This window comes from Panulirus ornatus, chromosome 49 (assembly GCF_036320965.1).
Source record: "Panulirus ornatus isolate Po-2019 chromosome 49, ASM3632096v1, whole genome shotgun sequence".
Lineage (NCBI taxonomy): Eukaryota > Metazoa > Arthropoda > Malacostraca > Decapoda > Palinuridae > Panulirus > Panulirus ornatus.
The window spans coordinates 6,515,824-6,538,496 of record NC_092272.1 but is presented as its reverse complement, the minus strand read 5'-3'; positions in this window follow the sequence as shown (position 1 = coordinate 6,538,496).

The following is a 22,673-nucleotide window of genomic DNA, read 5'->3' as shown; positions in this document are numbered from 1 at the left end:
TAGTGCTCTATTCTTCGTTTTGTGCTGATATATATTTTTTTTCTTTTCAGGTGAGTTGTTCTGATGCGTGGTGGAGAGTGCGTGATGTAGGGAGAGTGTGAAGGTAGTGTGTGGTGGTCTTGTTCTTGATAATAGATATAATGAATATATTTCATGTTTGCAATAATTTGGTTCAACATTGCTTATTCACGCACGACATATATGCTAATGGCTTTCCTTGATTAAGTTTGATACTTGATGATATAAAGAGAAACTCGATAAATTCATATATATATATATATATATATATATATATATATATATATATATATATATATGGATGTGCTGGAAATGAGATGTTTGAGGACAATGTGTGGTGTGAGGTGGTTTGATCGAGTAAGTAACGTAAGGGTAAGAGAGATGTGTGGAAATAAAAAGAGCGTGGTTGAGAGAGCAGAAGAGGGTGTTTTGAAATGGTTTGGGCACATGGAGAGAATGAGTGAGGAGAGATTGACCAAGAGGATATATGTGTCGGAGGTGGAGGGAACGAGGAGAAGAGGGAGACCAAATTGGAGGTGGAAAGATGGAGTGAAAAAGATTTTGTGTGATCGGGGCCTGAACATGCAGGAGGGTGAAAGGAGGGCAAGAAATAGAGTGAATTGGAGTCATGTGGTATACAGGGGTTGACGTGCTGTCAGTGGATTGAAGCAAGGCATGTGAAGCGTCTGGGGTAAACCATGGAAAGCTGTGTAGGTATGTATATTTGCGTGTGTGGACGTGTGTATGTACATGTGTATGGGGGGGGGCCATTTCTTTCGTCTGTTTCCTTGCGCTACCTCGCAAACGCGGGAGACAGCGACAAAGTATAAAAAAAAAAAAAAAAAAAAATATATATATATATATATATATATATATATATATATATATATATATATATATATATATATATGGATAAACAGAAAGTTAATATGTGGACTGTATAGTAATGTACGTATTGTAAAAATTTATTTACTCAAATAAATTTTGGGGATAAATACCATCTTATAAGTAGCTTTAGTGAGTTTTTACATGATTAGCAGAGGGTAGCAAATAACAGTATTGGTTTAAAGAAGTACAATCATTTCAACATTCATATCTTAATCACTGCTGCTTGACATTGCCATGTCAGATATGCTGTGTTCTAGGTCATACTGAAAATATGCATTGGTTCTGTCCACATTGCCTTGTTTGAAATCAAGTGGTTAATATTATTGTCATAGATTTGCTTACAATATCTCATTTATGAAAGTCAACTTGATGGTACCTCTGTGTCGTATGTTATGTTATATTAGATATTTCCATGCTTACAAAGTTTTATTGGACATTGAACATGTGAATCATTTATGAAAATAACTTGCTGTTTGATAATAAAGAAAAGGATAGGTAAACGTTTCCTTTACAGATATCACTATCCAATTGGTTGTTGCATCAGTGTTATCATCAAGGCTTTAATATGGGGGTGGATTTTGAAATTTAGGTTTCAAAATAGAATAGGACCATAGCTTAGACAATAGCATTAGATGTGGTAATTAGTGACTAGTATTAAATTTGTTGCTCCTTCATTGTAAAGTGCCATATGTAATTGATAATATCCTATTGTAACGGCCTTTGAGAAGTTGATACAGCTTGAAGAGTCATTGTGGTCCACAGACTCACAAATTGACATTTTTAATGTCAGTTGAGTATTTGCTTTACATGCAGGAGTCTCACTGTTAAATGATCTAAAGTCTTGTTAGAGAATAATTACAATCCTCGCATAATGTAGTGGACTGGACCGCATCAGTGTGTCAGTGATATTGTATATGAATTATTTCCAGCACATCCAGTTTTCAGCCTTTTGCTATGGTTCATATACTTTGAATCTGTAAACATTTGATTTTTACAATATTCTCTAAATGTGTTGCTTTATCTTTTAGCATAAAGATTGTGGGCACAAAATGTGAAGAATTGCTTTGAATGAATTACTTGGAAAATACATTATTTTAAGTGGCATTAAGCTTGGAATGAGTTGTGTCATATTTACATGTGATTAGGAGGCATTCTTTAACAATACTTAAATGACATTATTATAGATATTTATCAAGGTGGAACGTATAAGCAGATTTTTAATTTAAACTTTTCTATAAGATTGTCACGTAGCTGTAGAAATGAGTAGTTGGTTGGTTAGATGTCATATATATATATATATATATATATATATATATATATATATATATATATATATATATATATATATATATATTTGTATGTGTGTGTGTGTGTGTATGTAGGTTAATATTAGCAATAAGAAGACAATGAGCGGACGAAAGTTAAGATGGGGAAGGAATAGTATTAGTTAATCGCGAATTTTTCAGGATATCACTTTTGAATGCGATATGAAATGTTTTGTTTCGCATTACTCCGTATTTTTTGTATCTGGAATGGTTAAGGGAGAAAGGTCGCTCTAATTGTAAATGAATTATATACATGAGTATTTTTGTCAATAAATTGCAAGAGTTCTGTCGTTGTCTTCTTGTGTTGATTTTGAAATAGCGTAAAGAATGACCCTGTGATGAAAGTAGTTAAGTTTACCTTTCGTTTTCTGTGTAATCGAAGAAAATGGGTTTGTTTCTGCTGTTTAGAAAACGGTTTCGTTCTCTCTGGACAGGTCTAACGCAGAAAACGGGTAAGTAAGTTGGCCAAGTGGTATACCTAACTAAGTTCATTGCCAGTTTTATTTTGTAATGGAATTTATTGTATGGATCATTAGTTCTGAGTTGATTATGCCTTAGCTTGTTGAATATCGGCTGGTATAGCTTCATGTTAGCTCAGTGTTTAAGACCGCCACTGGCAGCTATAGCTTCGTGTTAGCTTCATGTCTGAAACAGTCACTAGCAGCTATAGCTTCATGTGAAATACCGCCACTGGCAGCTATAACTTCATATATTGATACCGTTACAGGCAGCTATAGATCCTCCTTGTTAGCTTTGTACATGTGGAAGGACGGAGTGTTGAGATTTGACCTAGCTGAGCGTGGCATTACCTGTAATTATCTTCCTGCATGTCATGGTAATCATTACACGCGCTGCTGCTGTAAATTAAAGGCTTTCGCTCCATTAGATGTCCAGGAATGTCCAGTCAGACCAGTAAGTATCATGTGTTGAAATGTCCATCCGCGTAGTTTATTATGTGTGCAAAAGAAAAAGAAAATCCGCTTTGTTTCACTCATTCTAGCAGCATGCTTTGTTGTATGTGTTGAACAGGGGAGGATTGGATATGTTAGGCAGATTTAACCCTGATTGAATAATGATACGTTGAATTCAGTTTTCACGCACATCACACTACCAGCCAGCATGCTCTATGGCATAGGCGGGAGGACTTCACTGGTCCTGTGTAGACTTGAGTTTAACTGGGAGTGTTGGTACCTGGACCGCTTAACTCTTGGGTACTCACAGGAGGAGTGTATAGATGAGTCTCGAGTCCAACTCACAGACTGAGTACCTCGCTTAATTGTGAGTCCTGCACGTGCCACTAGTATTATAGGTACTCTATATCCCTCCGTCCCACATCATCTTTGGACGCTGTCTTCAGTAAACATGCTCTATGGGCTTGGATCCCTAGTTGGGATTCAAGTAGTTCTCCTAAAAACGAAATGAGTACGACGGGACGACCCTTGAGCACGACAGGACGGCCCTTCAGCACGACTCTCGAGCACGACGGGACGAGCCTTTGCCTGACCTGGCCTTTGACATGACCCTAATGATCAGGTTACAGTGTTGCCACAACAGTCAAGGTTTGTAGTATTTCTCTCGTCCCATTGTTGCCATTACCACCGTCCAGTATCATGTGGTGTGTGGTATAACAGTGTTAAGTCGTGGGGCATGGCAGCCTCGTTTCTTGAAGTATAGCAGTTTGGTTGTGTTGAGTATATCAAAATGTGTTTTGGAGTATAGCAGTGTGTTGGTGTAGAATATAGCAGTGTGTTGGTGTGGAGTATAGTAGTGTGTTGGTGTGGAGTATAGCAGTGTGTTGGTGTAGAATATAGCAGTGTGGTGGTGTGGAGTATAGTAGTGTGTTGGTGTGGAGTATAGTAGTGTGTTAGTGTGGAGTATAGCAGTGTGGTTGTGTTGAGTATATCAAAATGTGTTATGGAGTATAGCAGTGTGTTGGTGTAGAATATAGCAGTGTGTTGGTGTGGAGTATAGTAGTGTGTTGGTGTGGAGTATAGTAGTGTGTTGGTGTGGAGTATAGCAGTGTGGTGGTGTGAAGTATAGCAGTGTGGTGGTCTGAAGTAAAGCATTGTGGTAGTGTGGAGTATAGCAGTGTGTGTGTCTGTGTGATAAAGTGCATGGTAGAGTGCAGGCCGGGGCTGTTGCGAGGTGAGAGAGAGAGAGAGAGAGAGAGAGAGAGAGAGAGAGAGAGAGAGAGAGAGAGAGAGAGAGAGTGGGTTGGCTGCTTTAACGTCCAGCTCTTACTTCCGCGCCGGCCTCTCCAGCTTGCTTGCCCCACACTCACTACCTGCTGAACTGGTGCTGCAGCTGCTGCTGTGTCGTTGCATTCCTGCCAGCTACAGCGGTGCTGTTCCCGGGCCCGTTCTCGCAGCATACGTGTAGTGCTGTTCAGCAGTGGATGCTGTGGTAGTCGCATGTCTGAACAAGGCCCCCACCGCTGTTCTGCCCGTCACATGATGATCGTTGTTGTGTGTTGGTCTTGAGTTGTGGCATGTAAGTATGTAAGTGCATGGTGGGAGTAAGAAGCTACATCTACGTGTCAGTCGGCACACGGTAGCTGGTTGTATGTGCGTTTGGCCCTGTGCGTAATGTTGGGTAACGGGAAGTGTGTGTGTTTGTAACACAGATGTGAATGTGTATGTGGCTGTATGCGTAATCGCTGTGTGTGTGTGTGTGTGTGTGTGTGTGTGTGTTTATGAAATGACAGTACCTGGTTTTGTGTGCGTAATAGTAACCTGTCCTGTGTGCGTGTATGTAACGCTGAGTGACAGTCGACTTTGTCCTCACGTGCGTTTTGACACTCGTCTTCCTCCAGAGCTCGGTGGGGTGCCAGGCTGTGCTGTTTTTCCTGATGTCGCTCAGGTTGTTTGAGGCCGCGGCCCGCTTACCTAAGGGGCCACGATAACGTAGCTCGTCAGGCATTTTTGGACTGATTGACTTTTTTTTTCGGTGACTTTTTTTTTTTTTTTTTTCAGTTGTTGTGCCTCTGTCTGTATAGTTAAGGCATTAAGGTTCTTGTCCTCCAGCAGATAACCTCACCATCGACCATCCGGTCGTCTGTTATCTATCCTTCCAATGCCCTGTCCTCCAGCAGATAACCTTGTTGTAGACCACCGGGTTCTCAGTTATGTGACCTTGTCATGTAATGCCATGAAATGTTTCTTCAGTTTGTCAGGAGACTCGTGACAGTGTCGTGCTCCGGAGGTTTATACTTCTTCCTTAAACATCATTTATGTTACCTTGACTTTTTATTAAGTGTTATTCTGCAGTGTGCTAGTGTTCAGATACCTCTGTGCACGTGCAGGATATGTCGTTTGCCCTAGTGGTAAATGATGTCCCTGTCATAGAACCTGGACCTGTCGAGTATTTTATTGTGATATGTTCACAATAAAAGTCGAGAACATTATCTCGGAAAGCAAAAATGGGTATGTTTGAGGGAATAGTGGTTCCAACAATGTTGTATGGTTGCGAGGCGTGGGCTATGGATAGAGATGTGCGCAGGAGGATGGATGTGCTGGAAATGAGATGTTTGAGGACAATGTGTGGTGTAAGGTGGTTTGATCGAGTAAGTAACGTAAGGGTGAGAGAGATGTGTGGAAATAAAAAGAGCGTGGTTGAGAGAGCAGAAGAGGGTGTTTTGAAATGGTTTGGGCACATGGAGAGAATGAGTGAGGAGAGATTGACCAAGAGGATATATGTGTCGGAGGTGGAGGGAACGAGGAGAAGAGGGAGACCAAATTGGAGGTGGAAAGATGGAGTGAAAAAGATTTTGTGTGATCGGGGCCTGAACATGCAGGAGGGTGAAAGGAGGGCAAGAAATAGAGTGAATTGGAGTCATGTGGTATACAGGGGTTGACGTGCTGTCAGTGGATTGAAGCAAGGCATGTGAAGCGTCTGGGGTAAACCATGGAAAGCTGTGTAGGTATGTATATTTGCGTGTGTGGACGTGTGTATGTACATGTGTATGGGGGGGGGGGGGGTTGGGCCATTTCTTTCGTCTGTTTCCTTGCGCTACCTCGCAAACGTGGGAGACAGCGACAAAGTATAAAAAAAAAAAAAAAAAAAAAAAAAATGTTCACAGGATGTGTTTATCCCGATTTCAGTCTCCTGAAAATTCCCTCTCGGATTATATTCATGGAAGGCGAGGTACCCAGCTTGTACCTGAGGGACTGTGCCACTTTGGCTTATACAAAATCCAAATGTGCCATATATAAAGAAAGAACACCCGGGGAGCAAAACTCGTCAGCACCTTGCCATCTACCGTGTGTGTGTGTGTGTGTGTGTGTGTGTTTGGAGAGAGAGAGAGAGAGAGAGAGAGAGAGAGAGAGAGAGAGAGAGAGAGAGAGAGAGAGAGAGAGAGAGAGAGAGAGAGTTGACCGGGAAGCGTCATGTCCCGCAGGGGTTGGAGAGCAGTCCCGGTGTCCAACAGAGAAGTAATTCTGCTGGTGTTGATGGGCGTGGCTGCTCTTCTGTGTACAGCCTCAGGCTCTGCCTCACGTGGCCGGCCAGGATGATGTGTTCCTCGTCACGGGGCGAGGCTCATGTTGTGACCTCATCACCTGGTAACCTGGTGACGCACGTGTTTCCCTAATGCGTTGTAAGAGGTCTTACCGACCTAAAACAAGATATTGCACAAAGGCAGGGGTAGCGCGTAGCTATCACCGCATGTGTTGCTTGATGAGCCATGTTGTTTCTCTCCGCCTCCGCGATCACACCATTATTGTGAGTCTTGAGTTCATCCGCAGCTGACGTCGACCATGTATCAAGTTCCTTGTAAATGTTTTTATATTTGTTGCCTGAATGGTTCTGGTATCTCCTGGTGTGATACTAAATCATATTTTTATCTTTCTTGTAACGTTCTCGTATACTTTGTTCGATTTTTCGTATTTTTCCATGGTATTCTTGAAGAGTTAAGTAGCTATCTTTTTCTTGTTTAAAAAGGTTTCATGTGCCTTCACCCCTTAATTTGAATGTTCATTACCTTTTCTTTTTCATTTTGCTGCTATGCAGAGATTATCTCGTTCTGGCTAGCTGTCAAGTTCCAGTTTGTCCATCGTTTCGTGTATGTTTATATATCTGACTCTATGGAATCAGACAGTCTTCATAACCCAGGACACCGTGGGTACACGGCGGGAAGATCTTGCCTCTCTCGCTATGAACATGTTTGTAGAGCCACTGGTAAAGAAACAGTATACTGACGTGGAATACACTGACTCTGGTATCATAGCACATAAAATGTGGTGGGTCAGGTGGTGGGCACATGGGTTGGGAGTGGTGTACCTGGTGGGTCAGGTAGTGGGCGTGATGAGATGGGCGTGGTGGGTCAGTTGGTGGGCGTGGTGGGTGAAGGGGTGGGCGTGCATGGGGCAGGTGAGTGATGCAGAAGAGAATGTGAAGCGTCCACCTCAGCTCACCTCACACCGCCACGCACAGATCAATAACCTACACAGAACACGTGGCCGGCGGCTCCCAGTCCATCCCCCTCCCCGGTCACTCCTGCACCTCACCCCGCCACGTCCCTCCACACCGTCCCTCCAGATCCCAAGTCTCTCCATCCTCTCACCGCCACGTGCCAGGTCCCTCCACACCCACCTGTGTAGGTCCCATGACCCTTCATGTCCCTCCGTACCGCCCCTCTACCTACCAGGTCCAAGTCCCTCCAGACCCACCCTCCTCGGTCTCAAGATCATTCTTACCACCACTCCAGGTTCCATGCCTCTCCAGGTCTAGGTTAACTATCCCTCCAGGTCTCTCCATGCCACTCCTTTACCCTTCCGGGTCTCAGGTCTCTCATCATGTACCCCTTCCAGGTTCCCATGCCATACATACTTGTCCCTAAGTGTCCATATCCCTCCATTCTTGGGCTTTTTAGTTCCCATACCACATATACATGTCCCAGGGTTCTCTCAACACGAATACTTTGTACCTAAGTTCCCATGTCCTTCCGCACTTGGACCTCGGAAGATCCCATGTTCCTCTATACTGGCTCATACACAACGGGAACTCATACTACCCCCACGCCTCGACATACAGGCGTCTCTCTTACCAACGTCCGCTTAGATGTGCGTCTTCAGTTCCCTCGGCGCCCTCCACCAGTTCCCAGAAACAGAAGAAAAAAAAAATCCTTCACCAATTTGTATGGCGTCTTTCCTCCTGCACCTCCCGTCTCAGATTCCTCGACGTTCCCCACTTCCCTCCCTATATACCCCGTACAGTTTGTTTCTTTCCCTCTGTGATGAGTTAGGTACGTATTAAGAAGATATCTCAGTTATATGTATCCGGTATTTGGCTTGTTGGTAAGCTTGATAGAAAGTTATATTCCAAGGCAAAAAATCATACTAGACCCAGGAAGAAGAAATAGACATCTGTGAAATGGAACTCTATATAAGAGACGAAGACGCATACACGGGCAATTACCAGGAGGTGAGTGAGGAAGTATGACTGGGTGTTCGGTAAGCCAAGACTCCTCATGATGAATGGCCCAACTGAATTCGTCTTTACCAATAATCCCCCTATTTTGCAGAATGAGATACCGCCACCTTACCACAAGACTCGGCGAGGCCCATGAATTCTGTCAAACACTACCAACCAATACAGCTTTTATCACACGTTAACTTGTTCGAAAGTCTTGAGATATTAATTACCCGATTCTGTCGAACCAGTTTATGTACATAAACGATGACTCCATAATTTTAGGGCGGGAAGATCTTGCCTCTTTCGTTTACTTGAATAGAGATAAGATTATAATGGCAATGTGGAGGAAAGAAAATGCTGGTGTGATAAGTACAGACTTTTGATCATCCTTTACGAAGTGTGACCATCATGTCATAGCACACAAAATACGGAAGATGGGAGTAACTTTAAGATAAGAGATGGATAACATCTTTCAACTAGCATTTCACAGCATCTTGTGGTGAATCAGGTTGTTTACAGTGTTTCTTACACCGTAAAAAGCTCAGTTCCCGAGAACCTTTACTGGCAACCCTCTTGATTCTCACTCACACATCTGTGGTGTTGTGATTAACGTTGCAAACTAATGATCCACTGGTCTCGGGTTCGATCCCCGGTACTGACAACTGGCGCACACTTCTCCGAGCTGCTTATCCTTCCTTTGTTTGGTACGTAAATGGGTACCAGCTCTGGTTGTGGTAAAGCACCACAGCTGTGATACACCTAAGCAGCCGAGAGCTTTAGAACTCTGATCGATTTAATCCAGGTGTATACCTGTCCGTGGACATGGCTCTTACTGACAGGCCTGTGAACGTACCAAAGGTTGGCACTTTATTGTATTTCTAGAATAAGTACGAAAATCTCATCAAAATGTTACTGTACACCAACATCACGTATTGAATGAAGGCGGACGAGATTTCGGGGTTAGAAAGTGCGCAGAGGTCCCTCACGGCCCACATCGACGTGCTCAGTGACGTGAACAACTACGAACGGCTGCAATCACTGAGGCTGTCACCCCTGGAGCCCAGATGGGAGACTATAGCACTAGATACGTACACTCAGGAAGATACTGGAAGTCATGGTTTCCAACCTACACAAAAGAATAAGCCTCAGTTAGCACATGCATGGAATATTAAATAAAAGATATATTACCATTAAAGGTAATATAAGCACAAGAGAATACACCTTGAAAAACCCGGCGTCGGAGACCTGAAGCCTTCAGAAGCTGTATTGGGTGTATTTATGAAGGCTGTCGATGAGTGTTTACAGAGTGTACCAAGAAGAACTAGTCTGGTTGTTATGTGGGCCTGCCGCCCTGGCTTCCAACAGCTTTTTCGACCTTCAGTCCAACTTAGCGGCATGGGTTCAACCTAAGCTGTAGGGGGTATAAGGCCCCCCCACCCTTCCCATTCTCCGTAACCAGTTCCAGGTAAACTCCAGGCCCTTTGGCCAGGATAGCCGTGACAGCTCGCTAACGTTGTTATAGTCTCTCTGGAAATTCAGAAGTGAAGTCCTTCATACGTTGCTGAATGACTAGCGGCATCTTAGTCTGGTTAGAGTGATGTGGCAAACAGTGACGTGGTGTGTAACTAATAACGGTGAATGTTACTAGCGGCACTGCACTGATGGCCCCTCACTGGACCAGCTACATAGAAGAAAACTTTCCTAGTAGTGTGCGGGTTTCCTAGCGATGTGACACTACTGTGGCTGGAAGCCATGGCCAGGCATTATGAGGTGCGTCCGCTCCAGGAAATGTAAACGGAAACCACGCCCTTCCTCCCAGCGTCTACCACTCCCCCTGACTGGATTATAAGCACCACTTAACCTGATTGGGAACAGCCACTCAACCCCAATCCCTGGTGATGCGGACATGGCCAGGCCGTGGTAGTGCTTTGGTTCTCGTGGTAGACTCGGGCTGTAGCATATTGTATAAGGCTACGTCGTGTGGTGGTGGCTCATACTCCTCTCACTCTCCAGCAGTTACCATATATACCCTTGTGTCCGCGCCGCTCTTGTCTCCTGCAGTTACGCACATTATCCTAGTTTCAATTTCTAACCACCCGCACCACCACAAGCCACCTCCCATCCGTATTTCCATCCCATTCACAACCTTTCTTGTTCCATGCTCGTACCATGTGTCCCCCATGCCATCCAGCACATCCTCCACCAGAGTCACCGTTGCATACAGTATTATACTTTACCTCCCCAGCTCACCTTGCCTCACCAGGATCTTCCATCTGATATAGATTATGATACTTACAAAGCCTCGCGTTTTCCATCCAGGCACATCATTTGTCACGGCGGAATCCTTCTCCATCGCCAACACCGGCTGCGTGTGAGTAGACACAATTGCATGTCTCCTAGGGGACGACTGGAGGCAGCATGATCTCTCACGGACAAAAATGACAGCTCCTGCGATGTTGTGAGGATGTCATCAAGTAAGAGAAAAAGGGTACAGGATGCAGCTGGGGGGTCTCGCTATGACAAGGAAGGAATGTGTCAAAGATTCTGGCGAGATCCTTGGCGGAAGAACTCACTCTCTCGGAGAGCGTCATAAAGCGACTGCTGCGCCAGCAGAGATGATGGGCAGGATATTGAGAACATTCAGATGCAGAGAAGTAAAGCCAGGAGTCACTTTACTCCCGCACTTGGGATATTGGTGCATACTCACGTCACCATGTGTTCCCGGCGAAATAGCAGAGCCTGAAAATACTTTTGAGATCATGGACTTCACGTAGCGAGTCTCAAATACGTTGAACGTCTAGGGTTACGTCAGAAACAAACGTATACGTAGAACCGATAGCAAAAGTATATATAAGCTGGCGTGACGCACTTAGCTCTATTATGTACCCTGAAGATAAAGTAATTATGCGATACGTTCATTAAAACAACTGTTGCATATTCAGTGATGGTAGGATGGATATTGCGAAACGGCGTTACCAGAGAAGCGAGATCGTTGACGACACTCGCTCGTCATTGAACTCGTAGTCACCGTAGATCACTTGAACTTGTTGACATACGGTAGTTATCATCGTTCAAGACGGGTGACATTGTGGAGTTCGGAAATGAACAGATACTTACAGTCCTCACTGTATTATCTCTGAGTTTAAGGTCGTTTGGTCTTTTTTATGTATTTGATTATTGTTTTAATTATTTATTATTATTTTTTTTTTGTGTGTGTGTCCATCCGATGTCGCCCTTAGGTAAAACTCACGCTGGTGAAAAAATTTAATGATTACAACACCTTTCATGTAATGCTTACCAATAATGATGATGATAATGGCAGTGATAATAGTAATGATAATAATGATAATTATTATTGGTATTATTATTATTAGTTTTTGAATTACTGAATTATTGTATTCGGATCTGTTAACGTCTTGAAGTTCTGAAAGGCCTGCATAAAGAAGAAAGGAAATACATGACAGTTTCCTCGTCTCAGGAAATCCTTCAGTAACGAGCTTTGTGACCCGTTCGGTGACGGCGGCATCAGCAGTGTCCTCCTCATTGGACTCCGAGAAAGTCGTGGAACCAGAGAATGCTGAAGCCTTTGTGTCGCCAGAATCCTTTGCACTTTAGCGTAACAACGAGTTTATAAAAGGAAGGACAGTCAAGAGGTTTTTTGGTACCTTTTCGCGCCTCCATCACGAGGACAAAGATGCAGCTTCCTGTGACAAAGGAAAAGTGTCTTACAGAGAGAGATGCTCAGCTAACGTACCCAGATGGAAGTGTTCTTCCCAGATTTTCAGTGTTCGTCAAATCTTAACCGTCCGATCTCGATTTATTATGCCGGTTTTAGAACGAACCCTCTCGTCCCCTCTCTTTCTCCGTGTCGTGAATTAGAGCCGTGGACAGAAATATGGTGATCTTGGCCTGATGGAATGCTTCGATGCCAACTTGCCAACCAAGCCTGTCTCCTGTGATGGTCTCGTCTTCCATGGCGGAAGCGCCGGTCAACATCTCACCACCCACGAAAGGGGCGACGACATTTGAGCAATATTTCGACATATATTTTTATTCCTCGCATCCTCAGGCAAGTTTTGTCAGAGCATCTCTTGTTGATGTGTTTGGGGAGACTAACATAATCTCCGACTGTCTCAAAAAATTTTCAAGGCAGAAGATACGTTTAGGAATGAAGGGATGTCTGGAGGACTTCCTAGATGTTGGAAGAACTTCCTAAGGAATTCGAAAACAAAGAACTGCTAATTGCGATCCCTTGTTTGCGTGTTGGTAGATAGGATGAACGATGCCATAGCTGTAGTCACGAAAGTTAGGGACCAAGTCATGTCTCGAGGGACGGCTGCTACTAGTGATTTTGGCTTTCTCTTTCGTGCCAGGAAGAGGCAGCTAACACAAAGATCAATATGCGCTTACGTCAACATATAGAGCGGGATTCCGGCATTTTGAATGGAAGAGGTAGATACATATCGTGGTTTACAGGCAGTAGCAAGGTGTCTCGATATACCGGCTGTCGACCTTCAACTGTGCACGTGTTTGCTGTATGCTCACCTGCACAACATTGCAATCAACATTGGTCCAGAGGGATGTACAGCTTTTACGGGATCCCACGCTTTCAGTGCACGGGAGACAGTTTCTGATTTTGTTGGGGAAAAGAAGTCTTGGAATTCCTTCGTAGAAGTTATCTCTTATTTCTGTCTTCAGTTTTTATCTTCAGTTGAAGTCTTTCTTATATAAGCAGGCTGGCTTGTCTTCCTTTACTCACCTGGCAGCCAGTGGATGATTAAATGATTGTTGACGAACAATAGGAGGCACATATCACCAGGAGGAACCCTCTGGAAAGTCGCCCACCCAGGATTGATCTCTTGGCCAGCATACCCTGAGGGAACCACATCAATGCGCACATGTTTTGGGGGCCACTCCCAACAAGCAGAACCAGTCCTGACACCTCCCGATAAATGGGCGTTGGGTAAAAATCGATGGACTGTGGCAGCGAAAACGGTCTGGGCTGGACAACATATGGACGAACTGCGGTGGGGACCCGGTGAAGTTGTAGTCTCTCTCTCTCTCTCTCTCTCTCTCTCTCTCTCTCTCTCTCTCTCTCTCTCTCTCTCTCTCTCTCTCTCTCTCTCATGACCGTATTTTTCCAGCATCTTTTAGAGCTTGGCAGTGTTGCTCGTTGCTGTGTGGTTGCTTAGGCGGAAGACGCAGGCTCGAGTGTGCAGCATTGTCCTAGGTAATGTGGTTCCATGCTTTTGACTCTCCGTCTAGGTTCATTACCGGTAGTAGTTCATGCAGGTGTGTTTGTGTCTGTAGCGGTCTTCAAGTATTGGGTGGGTCTGTGAACGTGTACAGTTTTTCGAAATGCAGTATTTCGTTACCAGTCTGAAGATCGACAATGAATATTTTGATTTCTTAGTTCTGAAAGCAGCCAGGGAAGTGGTTCAAGCGGCCGTACTTTCAAACAATAAGTTGTCCGGGTGGGCTTCCCTCCCTGATGTAAAGTTGAACCCAGAAGATATACACAAGACCGAGTTCCACACGTTCTTTTCTAGTTTTTCTCTTTTTTTTTCTTTTTTTTTTTTTTGCGTGTGTAGTGGTTAGGTGTATGTGAGAACCTGAATTATCTCTAAACATAGAGATGCGTTTGCTTGCGCTTTGGTAAACAGTGCTTTTGTTTATATCCACACTGTTGATATTTTTGGGGGGTCAGACTATATTTTCCCCAGTTAACTCTGTGTTTACTTACGAGTGTCGTTGGATGGGATGTATACCCGAGTTGGCTGGGATATTGCAGTAATTAACTGGGCGTAGGCTGAATGGTTTCCTAGTTGGTTGTGGGTTGTAACGATTGGTTTTGATGGAATGGTTGCACCGGTGACTCCGAGTTGTTCTACGGACGACTGGCTTACCTTTTGGCTGAGTGAGTGTCCGGTGCCAGACACATGGGTGGTTGGTTGTCTAGACTGGGCGGTGGATGGTGGACTGGGTGGCTCAATGGTTGGCTGGTCAGATGGGTGGCTGGCTGGCCCAGATAACTCGCATTCCGCCAACTTGTCAATCCTGCTGCTCACTCCTCCCTTCCCTCGCTTTTAACACTTTTATATTTCTCCTGTATACTGGCGATATTATATATATATATATATATATATATATATATATATATATATATATATATATATATATATATATATATATATATATATATATATCTTTTCTTTCAAACTATTCGCCATTTCCCGCATTAGCAAGGTAGCGTTCAGAACAGAGGACTGGGCCTTTGAGGGAATATCCTCACCTGGCCCCCTTCTCTGTTCCTTCTTTTGGAAAATTAAAAAAAAAAAAAAACGAGAGGGGAGGATTTCCAGCCCCCCGCTCCATCCCCTTTTAGTCGCCTTCTACGACACGCAGGGAATACGTGGGAAGTATTCTTCCTCCCCTATCCCCAGGGATTATATATATATATATATATATATATATATATATATATATATATATATATATATATATATATATATATATATATATTACACTACACTTATACTTAATTGTTATGTACTAGTTTAGGACACTTGGAACACGAGGCACTTACGACTAGGTATTCTCCGCCATGAAAGCACACTTACACTTAGAGTGTCTTCTGTAACCTGTCGCCCATACACAAGTATTCTCTGCATAGACATTTATAATGTGGTTTGGGGATAGGGGATGAAGAATACTTCCCACGTATTCCCTGCGTGTCGTAAAAGGCGACTAAAAGGGAAGGGAGCGGGAGGCTGGAAATCCTCCCCTCTCGTTTTTTTTTTTTTTTTTTTTTTTCCTAAAAGAAGGAACAGAGAGGGGCCAGATGAGGATATTCCACAAAGGCCCAGTCCTCTGTTCTTAACGCTACCTCGCTAATGCGGGAAATGGCGGATAGTTTAAAAGAAAGAAAGACTTACAAAAGATCTATAGGTAAATTATCATCATTATTTCTTTGCCCTGTACCTGGTAGAGGGAGAAGAGGTGTTGTCTGGTGTGTATTCTCCTGCATAGCAAGTCATACGGCAAAGTTGAAGTCTTTGAAAAGTTAAAGAAGTTGTAGATGGTGGAGGGACCCGCGAATATCCTTGCTCCTCGAAAGTGCAGTCGTCGAGGTTACTGTTTTCTTAGCTTTTGTGAGGCAGAGGAGTTCAGGTGATCTGAATATATGGGGATGGAACCCCGTTCTTCTGGGTTTGAGAACATGACAGGGTGATGTAAGAAAGCTTTTTGTGTTGATGTTTTTGTATGGGCGTCTCTTGTTTTGGTTTCGGTTACACCCCATCACCCCGTCAGTGCCAAGAATGGTTGGAATGTGTGCACAGAGTCTGAGTGTTGCTTTATATTGATCCTTGTAACTCCTTCAGGACGACGTTGCCGTCCTTAGGGTCTGTGATCATCAAGCTCATGAGTTGCACCCTTCTGCTCAAGGGTCGCACCGTCGTGCTCCAAGATGCTACAATCAGCGTCGTGATCAAAATGTATAACGTCGGGTCGCACCGTCGTGCTCCAGGATCGTAAAATCAACGTCGTGATCAAGGATCTATAACGTCCTGCTCAAGCGTCGTGCTCGGGAGATTATTAAGAATGGGGTAACAGCCATCATCCATAGCTCAGCGTACTGCTTCCTCACTTGCTGTGCAACACACACGAGCAGCACATTTCTGTCCACTCCAGAAACCAATCTTATCTAGGTTCGTCGGTGATGAAATACGCTCACCATCTTCTGTCATATTTCATGAATTTTAGATACGACGTATGAGCTAAGATGAATCTCATGACTGACATTCAAACCTCCGGCAAGACACCAGAACCTTCGTGCATAAGGAGAGTAAATTGTTCAGAGGAAAAACTTGGCAGAAGTTATATTTTTATTACCCAAGGACCAGGAAAGTTGTTGCCTCTTGAAGCGTCTTCGGAACTGAACTGTTAAAAGCCCGGAACAAAGTTGCAGAAGCACTGACTGTTTTACGTCAGAACGCCAGAAGGGTAGCCACTATCCTGATGTTTGGCACGAGTTACGAGGCATGAAGAATTTGCGAGACGGCTACAGTATTTGGGAAGTTGAGATGAAAAACAAACTGACAGGACACAATGTGGTGACAAAGTGAAATTTATGGAGCAATGAAGATGAAGTCACATGTAAGGGGGCCCAATCATCAGTAATTGGAAACATTCCGTCTTGCGTGAGTAGGGAATGAAGCCACACACTGATGGAGAATGGCACTGCACCGGAGCGACGGTACGTCCCATGGGTATGATAGCCTGGCCTTTGACCTGACCTTGAAGGTTTAGGTCAAATGGTGCTTCAGGGTCGTACTTCAGCATCGTACCGCTTGGTTCAAGGATCGTAACGTAGTGCTTATTGACCGTACCATCGTGCTTAATGACCGTACCGTCCTGCTCAAGGGTTTACCGTCGAGCTCAAGCATTTAAATCATGTATAAGATGTGCCTTGTTTCACCTAACCCCAGGAATGTAATCCTAGGGTCAGATCTCGTTAACCACCGCTGTATTGATGTGGTGCTATAAACCTTGAATGATGTAAGACAGCTTCCCTAGTAACGGTCAGTGCGCACTGGGAGCTGTGCAAAGTGTTAGGGAGTTACTGGCTAACATCGTGAGCTGCGCGCCACCGGAGAAAATCTAGGGACCTGGCGTGTCGTGTTTCACTTACTCTCATCATTATATATAGAGAGCAGACCTTGCCCACTACGGCTTCTGTTTTACTCGTATGTTCTTTATGCTCTTAAAGTTCCCGTCAGGTATATTATGTACACTACTGCAGTTCCCACTAGATGTATAATGTATAATACTGCAGTCTCCACTAGATGTGTTATGTATAGTGCTATACTTCCCACTTGACGCGTATACTGTTGCAGTTTCTGATGTTTACCCACTCGATATATTGTAAACCGCTGGAATTCCCAATACATGTATATATTTTTGGAGTCCCCACCAGCTACTTGAGGCAGGAGCAGGGTGACGCCAGGAATTGCTTGATATATGATGTGTGGCAGAAAGGTTACGATTGGTGTGGGCTGTGGTTTGGTGGGCCGTACTAGAGTTACGAGAAGCCCCGTATGATACCAGCGAAGACGTTTATACTGTGTCAGTTAAGCTGTGACATCTAGTGTTCTGCTTGGCAGTGTGACACGAGAAACACACCTACTGGTGTGAACATTTAGGGTTCTGCCATGAGAAGGATAAAAAAAAATCTGATTGCAGAGCGGTAAATCCTCAAAGAACAGTCACTTGCCCCAGGAAAATGAAAATTTGATCTCTTCAAGTCCAGTAAGTCAACTATGTTATTCAATGTATCCTGCTGGTGGAGTGAGGACTAAAGCACACACTGCAGAATAGTGTTTTTCTATGTAGGAAAGCTATGTGTTATTCAGTTAACCTGCTTCAGTGTCTTGTACAATGTATGTACAGCATGTCCTTTCCCCCTTCTGTTTTACCATCAGCTGTGGGCACAGACTCGCCCCAGAAAATGAAAAACATCATGAAGGAGTAACTAGAGGAAATCGAGAATTTCCATGACAGGTAACTGTCAAGTGCACTTGATCATCCAGGCCGCTGTGGGGATCCTAGCCTCCAGACTGCAGCCTCGGACAGTCTGAGTGATCAGAGGAGCAGCAGCGCCGCTTGGTCCTAGACTGAGCTGTCAGGGTATAGGCAAGCTTCCAAAAATCAACATAATATATACTTAAGGTGTATATATTGCGTCTGTACTTCACAGAATACTCATTCTCCATGAAGAGATTTTTTTTTATCTTCACATTATGTCTCCTCGCCTTGGGTACAGTGTAGACCTTACTGTATGAGCATCAGCTGTTAGGCCACTCGGGCTGTATATTGTATTACTTGTTGTAGTACATCCAGGTGGTGTGAGGGTCCTGGGGTCCCTGCATGACCCAGCTTGCTGGTAGGATCTAGTGCTGGCGCTGTATGAAATATTCCGGGGACGCGTTACGCCGTACAGGTGGCGCTGACGGCACGGAGGGATACGCCCTTTAAAGGGGAGCAAGTATGACATGTTTCTTCAGTGGCAGGTGGCACTACGGTGATGCAAGGGGAAGGACCTCTCGTTGCCTCGGATGCATTGGTAGTTCCCAAGTGATCTGCTTGGAGAGGAGACGTCATCTTCGGTAATGTTAGAGAATATCGTAAGGAACATTGATGGTGACTGTACTTTAGGTTCATTTTAGTCCATGTATATTCATGTGCTTCTCTTTACGGATTTACACGCGTTGTGTCGATGAGGCTAGGTATTAGGTATTTCTGTAATGATTTGCACCTCACTTTGATGGCGGGTTTAGTCTTACGTCGTTAGCCATGGATATAGCACTAGCGTAGGGTACAGAGCTTCACAACTGTGTAGGGGAGGGAAAGAAATAGTGCGGCACAAGCGAGGTAAAGTTTTGACCCTCAGGGAGTAGATTCGTGGCCCACTACTCGAGCCTGATGTGGCACGGTGGCCACACCTTGAAGGTTCCTGTGCTGTGAGGGAGGGGTTACTACGCACGGGGGAGATGCCAGGCCACGGCTGGACGCTAGGGTTGGTAATAACAGTCTTATACTTTGTATTTTGTTTCCTGTAACGAATTCCTTTTTTGTAGTTTGATGGACATATTTTGTTTCACTGATCTCAGTGGCAAGAATATAAGTGAGCAGATTGTTTGCTGTCTTCTCAAAAGATTGAGGAATGATTTTATACCTTTGATTATTTTCGCGTGTGAAAGTGATTTCTGATAAAGGAAATGAGTGTTGGATCTTTAAACCCTTGAGCACGATGGTGTCTTTTAAAGAAACGAAAGTGCGTCCCTTCAGCAGGAAGGGACAGCCCTCAGGACTCGGGGGGGTATAATCCTCAGGTATGATGGCTTAACCTTGAGGCCAGGTGACCGTACCTAAGGGCCACACCGTCGAGCTCACGGATCGCACCGTCATACTCAAGGCTCGTACCATCATGCTGTCTGTATAGGCTGAGCAGTGGAGGCCACGATCTAGCGACAGATAAGCCTGGACGTAAGCAGTACCTGCAGCATCAAGGCCAAACATACACAGTTTACCCCGGTGTCAGATCCACATAGCCACTTAGCTCGGTGCACAGCGCCTCGTACGAAGTAGTTAGAGGGGCGTAGTTGCGTGCAGCGGCGCGTACGACGTCGTTAACAGGGCACCGTTGCGTGAGGCGGGCCACGGAATGAGCCGTAGCCGCGCGAACTGGTCTGTTATGGGGCTGGACACTCGCTCCAGCTGTGGATGATGGGGCCATGTGTTTGGGATACACGTGTGGGATAGTGATACATGGTTGGGACAGTGACATGATGATAATGACATGTTGTTTTGGGATAGTGACAGATGGATGGGATAGTGACACTTAGGTATGAGACAATCCCATGGTGCAGGGATGGTGTTTACCGACAGATTTTAAAGATAACTATTTATTTTTTGTCTTTATTCCCTGCTGGTTAAGGAACCTATATTTATCATGGGTAACGACAGGCGGGTCGCAGGGCTCTAGGGCAGGTCAGATGGCTGCCATGTTTTCTTATTGAAGAGGTTAAAAGGGAACCGCTGGATAAATCAGGACGTGTTTGTTGCCGTGTCTATTCCGGGGTTGTTTACCGTGCTTGCTGTGTTTTCCCTCGTTGTACTTACCTTGTTAATCATTGTAGCGTACCTAGCTCGCCGTGCCTCGTATGTACCATTGTGCCCCATTGTACCTCACCATACATTATATTTACCAGTGTACCGCAGGTACCTCATGTGAACCATTGTATCGCACGCACCTTATTGTACTTGACGTGTGGACGGCGTTACCTCATTACTGGCGCTGGAGCTGTAGCACTGCCCCTCAGCTGCACCACGTCACCACATGTGCTGTTTGGAGAGTGCCACAAGCGTGCTGTTGCAGGTCAGGTGTGTGTGTGTGTGTGTGTGTGTGTGTGTGTGTGTGTGTGTGTGTGTGTGTGTGTGCAGCCTTTCCTGGGGGAGGGGGGCCAGGTCTGTGACCCAGCATAAAGAGGGCCAGCGGTCGAGAGTGGGCTGACACCGTCCTCAGATACCATTTTACAGGGTTCTTTATGACCACTATTCTAGCAGGTCAGGTGCACGTGTGTGGCAACAAGCTTCCCGCTGGCGTCTTGACGCTGTGCCCATGTTCAGATACCAAAATTTGCTGTTGATTATGATACAGCTTCGGGAAATGTGTTACGTGGGTGCACGATAGAGGTAGTGAAATTAGGATAGTGGTACAAGTGACTATGTTCCATTACCTTCGGTCTGGGACGGGACGATGAGATGTGGTAGGTGTATTGTATCCATGTGTTGGCAAGAAACGGGATTCCTGGTTGAACGTGTCGTCCATCACTGCGTTATGAGCAAGGCTGAAGTCGGATGGATCGATGCGAATGTACCCATTAAAAATGGCAGAGTGTTTCGTACTGTGCTGATTGATTTACTGGGAGAGATATGATTGTGGAAAGTCATGTGGTGGGGAATTGTAGGTGTGGTGGGGGAGACTCGGTGGAAAAGACAAACAACCAAAGTACGGGTCATTTCGCACGGGAAGGCCGAAATTTTATGGGTCAGGTTGACAAGTTGGCGGAACGAATGAGATGGAAGGCATTTTGCGTCTGGTGTGGCAAATGAGGGCAGGGGTCGTTGGTCACTTGTAATGAGATGTCTCCCCTCTTGATACATGGGATCATTCAGAGCCCCGTGTTGCCTTTCGGCAAAAACTGAAACTATTGACAGCGACTAGGGTTACTGAAATCCTGTTTTCGGGAGGACGTATGGCAGGTGTATATCATTGATTACGCGCGGATGAACTCGGAGGGATTGTTCACTGCACTGTACTGCGAAACTAAACATTTGTGTCACTAGAATTCACAGCTGTGAATAGTACGCCTTTGAAATACCAAGCAACACCAAGTATCGGAAACATTACGGACCATCCGGTGACGGAAATAAAGTAATCCACTGGACAAATATATACAAAAGTCTCCATTACCAGGGTAGGGCAAGTAAGTCTGCGGGTCGTGGCTTGAAAGAGCTTGAACAGTCAGAGGAAGAGTAAAGAAGCTTAGGCCGACTGAGCTCTTGAAACAGGTAGATGAGCTTAAGTTAATCAGCTTAAGGTGTACTTTCTTCCACGATGTCATCTGGAGAAAGTATTTATGTGAGGGTAAAGTGTTTAGATGTGTTGGCGATGACCCCAGTGCCAGTTCTGCCATAAGAAAATCTCCTTCATAAACCTGCCTTGACGTAATAATGACTTAATTGGTAGTTCGGAGGCGTTCCTGGAATGCTTTTGTGAGAAATGGCAATAAATGTATTTTACGGGAATGTGTAATACCTTGCAGAAGTTTATGATGCCAGCAAATGCAGGTTTAAACTGTTAACGGCGTAGTTTATGGAAAGTGAGGCCTCCCTCACCCTCGCCCGTTCTTCAGGTGGGTTGATAGATACCCTTGCTGAGGGGTAGTAGCAGAGTAAAGTATTTACTGCCTCCTCAAGAACCGGTGGTGTGGCCAGTGTTCTTATTACTTACGATGGAGGGAAGCCTGGGTGGCTGTGTTGTTTGTGTTCAACCTGTGGTTGGTACAGTTGACGTGTGAGGGTACGGTGTTAACCAGGGTTTATGGATGGCACAGTTGACGTGTTAGAGTACTGTGTTACTAGGTCATATGGATGGTTCAGTTGACTTGATACAATATTACCTGGGCCTATGGATGGTTAGAAGTGTGAGTGTCGTGTGTTACTTGGGGCTGGGGCGAGCGAGTAGGTGTGCTTCGACATGATCATGTAAAGTTGTGGAGCCATGGAAGGTGAAGGTCTTGTGTATGTCAGAGGGAGCTGTATGGATCGTATGGTGGGGCTGGGAGTGATGGTTCTCTCCCTCCTTCCCTCCCTCCCTACATCCAGGTAACTAAGGAACAGTCTCGTAAAGGTCAAATCCTCGTTATCTTGAGTATGTGAGTGTATTCTTCCTAGTGTGATCGCTTT